The sequence below is a fragment of the Mauremys reevesii genome, linkage group 1 (assembly GCF_016161935.1).
Source record: "Mauremys reevesii isolate NIE-2019 linkage group 1, ASM1616193v1, whole genome shotgun sequence".
Classification (NCBI taxonomy): Eukaryota; Metazoa; Chordata; order Testudines; family Geoemydidae; genus Mauremys; species Mauremys reevesii.
In genome coordinates this window covers 74,865,137-74,871,816 of record NC_052623.1, presented here as the reverse complement: position 1 = coordinate 74,871,816, position 6,680 = coordinate 74,865,137, and the positions used below count along the sequence as shown (strand labels likewise).

General features: G+C 42.3%; 1 long non-coding RNA gene across 1 annotated transcript in view; it reads left to right on the top strand.

Annotated features, from left to right (window-relative positions):
* The first annotated feature begins 2,563 nt into the window (after nt 1-2,563).
* LOC120384986 overlaps nt 2,564-6,680 on the top strand; it is a 55,584-nt gene continuing 51,467 nt past the window's right edge. The window contains exons 1-2 of the long non-coding RNA XR_005589187.1: nt 2,564-2,803; nt 5,328-5,725. This is a non-coding gene — a long non-coding RNA (uncharacterized LOC120384986). The remainder of the gene's footprint in view (nt 2,804-5,327; nt 5,726-6,680) is intronic.

Here is a 6,680-nt window from a genome sequence, read left to right as displayed (position 1 = left end):
TGCCACTAGTCATTAAACTAGACAAGGACCCCCTTCAGACAATAAACAACATGAGCAAGACACACTCGGTTCTGTGAGTGTTACCAGAGTGTGAAGCTCAGAGCCCTTAAACCCCCTTAACATATGGATTTAAAACCACAATGGGTATTACAATACCATATCCTGAAGACAAGGACACAATGACAAAAACTCAGGATACCAACAGGGATAGTGGTGAAAATCAGGGGCACTGGACACCAAACAGGAACTCAGGAACTGGGTATTCTTCTCCCTCTGGACAGGTCCTCTGGGCAGGTCTTCTCCCTCTTGGGCAGATCTTCTCCCTTAGGTAGGTCTTCAGTGCTTGCCCACGCAGTCTCTGCTTGACCTTGTAGTCCAGTGCAAGTATGTGCTCACTAATGGTGTGTAGCAATTGAGTGCAAGTATGTTAATAGAGACCAAGAATTTAAAGTCCTATGAGTCCTGGTCCCTCTGGGGCTCCTTGCAACTAGTAGAACTGTGTGGGACACTGGCTGCCACTCAGATGGACAGCCCTGAGGGACAGGCGTGCCACATACTAAATAACCTGCTGTTGCTAGGCAGATTATGGCTGTCACATGACTAACTGCCCTGACCTTTCCCCTCCTTGATTTAAAAAAGGCTGAAAGGGCACTAAATCATCTGAGGAGAAGGGTATCCAAGATGGAGGCTTAGCTGTCCTTTTACACATCCAAGATGGACATTACATAAAACAGGTCAGAAACAGATTTTACCCAACATGCCATTTAAAAGGAGGGGCTGCGGTTTTCAGGTGGATTTGCAGCACACCCCTCCCCCTCACCCCGCTGTGTGGCTATTCTCTGGGATGATCATTTCACCCCTCCCCCTACTGCATGGCTATTCTCTGGGATGATCCCTTTTAGCCAAGTGCAAACAGCCCAGCATGAACAGGGTCCTTTTACTGATCACTTACAACAATTCCCCTATTTCAACCAGGTGACCATGAATGATATCACTCTCCTGAGGCTAACAGAAAGATATAGACCAAATGTTTCTTGAATGAGACCAAACCCCAGGACCATTGGCTGCCATGGTTTGTGCTGCAATGATTTCAGAATACTTGCTACTGGCTTGGTGCGGTAAAGTGTCCTACTATGGAGAACAAAATAAGGCAGGCTCTCCCTGGAGGATTCCTGCTCCATCCCCCAGATACGTTAACAAACTTTTCCAGTAGCCGCGAATGTATCCCATGTCTTCAGTGAAAATCAAACATTAAACACAATTGCTTTTAAACCCTGTAGTGTAGTTACAAATATGCACTCACCAGAGGTACCTTCTCCGGCTTCAGGGTCCGGGATCCCACCTTGGGAGGGTATTGGCTCCAGGTTGATGAAAAGTTCCTGGGAGAATGGATTCTCTGCTTGCCTGCTGTGCATTCTCCTCCTCCTCCTCCTCCTCTTCCTTATCCACAAAATCCTTCTCCCTGTTGCGTGAGACCCCCTTTGCAAGTGTCCACGGACAGTGGTGGGGTGGTGGTAGGGTCCCCCCATAGAATGCCATGCAGCTGATCATAGAAGCGGCATATATGGGGCTCTGACCTGGAGCAACTTTTTGCCTCCTTTGTCTTTTGGTAGGCTTGCCGGAGCTCCTTAACTTTCACGTAGCACTGCTGTGTGTCCCTGTTGTAGCCTCTCTCGACCATGCCTCCCTAAAGACTGTTGCAGTTCCACAATTCATCCACAAATCTTTGTGAATATTACACAACTAGTCTATAATGAGCCTGGCAAGGGAGAATGGGAGCTAAGCAAGGCAGCAATTTGAGAGAGGGAGGGAAATGCGGAATTGCCTACAAGAAGGCAAATAGAACCCACCTACCTGACCAAATTAAGGAATATCACAAGAGGTAACCTCCAGCCAAATAGGGTATTAGGAAAATGTTTATTTTAATGTAAGAGTTTTTATTTCATCATTAAAATGTCATGAGAATTACCATTTCTAAACACGGCTTCCCAAAATACACAATCTTTTGTGAATGTCCTAAGGTTATTTCAAACTCCTTCTTGTCCTGCCCTCTCATTTCTGTTGGAAGGATATACACACAAGGTTGCATAGTTTTCTGTCTTTTCTTCTTTTCTCCCTACATCAAATTCTACTAAGAAGTGTGTATTTATCTAACATAGAAAGCAAACACATAACATAATTGTGCTTAAATATGTATGTTCTTATGGCAGATCTTCAGAATGGGACCATGTCACTGTGCATAAAAGTATTTATTTTTAGTCAGAGAAACAAGTCATGAGGCTGTATTGTGATTGTGTGAACTTTTAACTTCTCTTTAGTGATGTCTGTTTTTTTAGTTTCTTCTGTTTTCTTTTGAAGCCTGCACTCTCTCTGACATTACCTGCTTTGTCACTCAAGAAAGTTATGTTGAGTTCAAGACCCATTGATGCAAGTAGCTCTATTTCAATTCTTCCTTTTAGCTACACCTTCATTGTGACATGCACAGGTTAGAATTTCAAGAAGCCAGAAAAGGTTAAAATTCCAAGAAGGCAGGGTTTTTTGTTTGTTTGTTTTAAAAGCAGTGAAGATTGCTTTTGTGCTTATGGTGAAATGGTGCCAGAAAAAAAAAAGACTCCTCAATTTCTAAACCAGAAAACAATGCTGACATTGATGAGAGTTTGGCTCAAGGTCCAAGGTGTTAAATTTCTTTTGTGTAGAAGAGCAAATTCCATTTTCAATCTAGGGGCTGGTGTATAAATTTATGACTACATAGTACCAAAGGGACCCCTGCTGATGTCAACAGGAAGCTTGCAGAAAGATCAGGGTAAATTATGTCATTAATATAATAACCAATTGTTATTGTTATTTATCCATTGCCTCACCGTTGCATTTGTTATCACACATTGGAAAAATATTCTCATTTTTGGACCACTGCTATTTCTGTCCTTTGTTTGTCTTATCCACCCCCCTCTCTGTTTCTCTTCCCTCTCTATGGCATGGTCTACACCAGGGGTTGGCAACCTCTGGCACACAGCTTGCCAGGGTAAGCACCCTGGTGGGCCGGGCCAGTTTGTTTACCTGCCGCATTGGCAGGTTCAGCCGATCGCGGCTCCCACTGGCCACGGTTTGCCGTCCCAGGCCAATGGGGGCGGTGGGAAGCTGCAGCCAGCAAATCCCTCAGCCCGCAGCACTTCCCACCACCCCCATTGGCCTGAGACAGCGAACTGCGGTCAGTGAGATCCACGATCGGCCGAACCGGCCGACACAGCAGGTAAACAAACTGGCCCAGCCCACCAAGGTGCTTACCCTGGCAGACCGCGTGCCAGAGTTGCCGACCCCTGGTCTACACAGAGTTGTACTGATTTAATTAACTATGTGATTTTATAGCTATTTAGTTAAACATATGCTATTTTATGTAAGGACACTATCCGATTAAGCTTGGTTTCTAGCAGTTCAGCATGTGTCAGTTAATATACAGGTACAAGCTAAAACAATATAACCAGTTTTAATCAATAAAAGAGTGTCCACACATGAGATTGCACTGAGTTAATTAATTCAATATACATTTAATTTGTGCCACTTTTATGTGTAGACAAGACCTGTGTCTTTCCTCTCTCTGCATTCCTTCTATGCAGCAACATCTGTTTCCCCTCATGCCCCATGGGCTTTTCTCTAACTCTGTTCCTGCTACTTTTTCCCCCCTTTTTAAGTAGGTGGGGAATGGACTGACAGGACCAGAGAAAGACCTTCCCTCACTACCACAAACACCAGCAAGAAGAGCTAAAATAGCATCCAGTGATTAGTATTGTACACCTGGTAAAGGGCTGGCACAAAGTATTTCTGCCTGGAGCAAGATGGGAACCAGGGAGGGAATCATGATTGTCTGAGACCCCTGATCATTAGCTTTTAGGACACTGTACTAATTCCACCTGTTTAATGAGGATGGTGGGTAAGGTAGATGATTGGGAAGCATGTTCTTTTCTTTAAGAACTGTCTAGGCAAAAGTTTGGGGATGCTATCTGGAAGTTTATATTTTGCTTTCCAGCACAATGAGGGTCATAAATGCAGTGATCCTCCTTAGATGGCACCAATTGTCAGCAGCATAGGTTAATTTATTCATTGTATTTTAACTGTATTTCATTGTGAACATGTCCAGAAACTACGTGCTGGAGGTAAAACTATGATTTAAAAATTAAATAGAAAACAAATAAAATAAATTCATATATATTCTTACATTTAGAATAAGATGCTATGCTGTATTACAGCCTTAGTAAGTTATAAGTGACACCTCTTTCAACACAGGAAGCAAATGCAGTGGAGTAAGGTGATTTCATTGGTGTTAAACCAAGGATTAATTTAGCTCACAGAAAGGATTTTGTCCTTATTCTGAGCACAATAAAAATGTTTGCACAACAGAAAAAGAAATAGATGGAAAAAGATAACATACATACTTGATATTGATGGAATGAATGTTTGTGCTTAATACACTGGAGAAATTATCCAATAACAGTTCACCCAAGTGAAAATATTACTCCATTTTGCTACCAAGGTCAATATCAGCTTAGGTTATTGACTGTGTAAATGCTGAATACAAAGAGTTAGGACCATGCAAGGCTACTCTGACTTGTGAATTCAACTTCTCAAGGCTTTTCAGATATACTTAAGCATTTGCATTCTCTCTCATTTATGCCACTGCCATCTTTTTGTCCTTGTTCTCCACAACCTTTTCAGCTTGTACCTCCTAAATGTTAAAGAATGAGTGTCCCTGCTACATAGAGGAAATATATATTCAAGAATAAATTATGCTATGTAGGCAAGAAACCTGTTTGACAACTGAATTAACAAATCTCTTAAATCCAGAGACAGCCTTAGCATTTTTCTATGGGTATATGAAGCAATTTTTCAAGCTACCCAATGAAATGTCACCAGTTCCTTCCTACTGCCATTCTCCTACTATGAGAGATTTTTCTAAGCATAATTTAACTGGTTTATTTAATATTTTAAAAGGTCATTTTTAAGCCATCCCCAAACTCCCATTGCAAGAGAAGTGGAGCCCAGCCTACTTTTCCTGCAGTTGTTTGAGTTAAATGGGACTACTCACCAAGTAAGAGTCTACTCAGTGTAAGCAAGGTTGGCAAAAATCAGACCTTAAGTGATTTAATCATGATAATAAAGGGAGTCAATATCAGAACCAGGATAAGAAGGAAGAATCCCAGGTTCTCAGTTCCATGTGTAATTCACCAGATGAGGTTCTCTCTCAGATTAAGTAAAAAATGCTCATTTTACTGTTTCCTCCTCTATTTTTTCACTTCCATTTCATGGTTTATTTTCATTCCTCTGTTAAATAGGATTGTAAGCTACTATGAATGGTGCCTACAACAATGGGACTGATCCATGCCTGGGGCCGAAAGATAACACTGTACACTTAAGAAAATATTAAACAATATTCCTTGTGGACAAAAACTACAGTAACTGCTCAGCAGAGGCACCAATTCAGCTGGGAGGAAGCTTGCAACAACCCTGTACCATCAGCAGAAACCTAGGCTGCACCTGCTGTTACCCGGGGTTCTTGCAACCCAAAGCTCTTGATAACTTTTACTCTGTGCGAGGTGGTGTCAGGAAATAAATCAGGGGAGACACGTCCGTCCGACCGATAGATGGCTGGCACAAACAGGACGACACAAGAGTGCTTTCACTTAAAGCTAAATTTTACTTTGTCTCAAGCACTCGCACATATCTGCAACAGGTTAGTAACACACCCCCAACCCTTGATAATTACTGAAGCTGAGTGTTGGTCTTGAGTGGCACAGTGGCAGCCCGTCTGCCGGTGGGGAACACAAGATGCATCCAGAGAGACAGAGAGAGACTAGTCCTGAAGAGTCCCCCCCATCTCAAGCTTTTTCCCCTTATTTATACATTAGTAATAGAATGACATCCCTTAAAGAAACCTTGTTAAGTAAGCAGTTTCAATGATCAAGCAAGAGGTTCCTTCTGATTGATTAACCAGGTGTGGGTTTTTCCAGAGTTTGCAGCCTTGAGACCCCAATAGACACTCCTGGGGGATATCCTACTCTTTTAAAATGCATGTATCAGCAATTTCAACACAACTGTTATCAGGAAGGATGCTGGGTCAAGCTGCCCTTTCTGTGGCACCCAAAACCCCCTCCCCTCCTACCTGGGTCAAGCTGAGATTGCTGAATAGCCAATTTACATCTTGCTGACTAGGCCGCCTTTAACAATAAGCCATAGTGGTTTCAAGCACTTTACTGGTTTTCCAAAGTCTCCCCGTACACTGCATATTATTATGGGGGTTCCAAGACCGTGGGTTGCTATAACAATGATGGTTAATAGCCGGTAAGAGTAAGCTTTAGGACAAATAAAAGTGAGAAAAATTCAATATGAGTATTCATTTGCATTCTCAAGGTTTTAGAAAGGAACAGAAAAATTGTTTTTGTTTGCTTTAAATGAAAGCTGAGGTAATATCTTACATGTATAGATCCTCCAGATCATGGATGACCATATTCAGCAATGACTTAAATGTTCAATCAAATTATACATTAATAAGTATGTGTTAATCCCCATGGTTGTGGCACTGTGTGGTTGTAGCATGAAAAGCAACCAATAGACGGATGCAAAACAAGGCTGGGGGGCCCTTGAAGGACGAGATTCTCCACTGTGCCTCAGCCAGTCACAGCACCCTG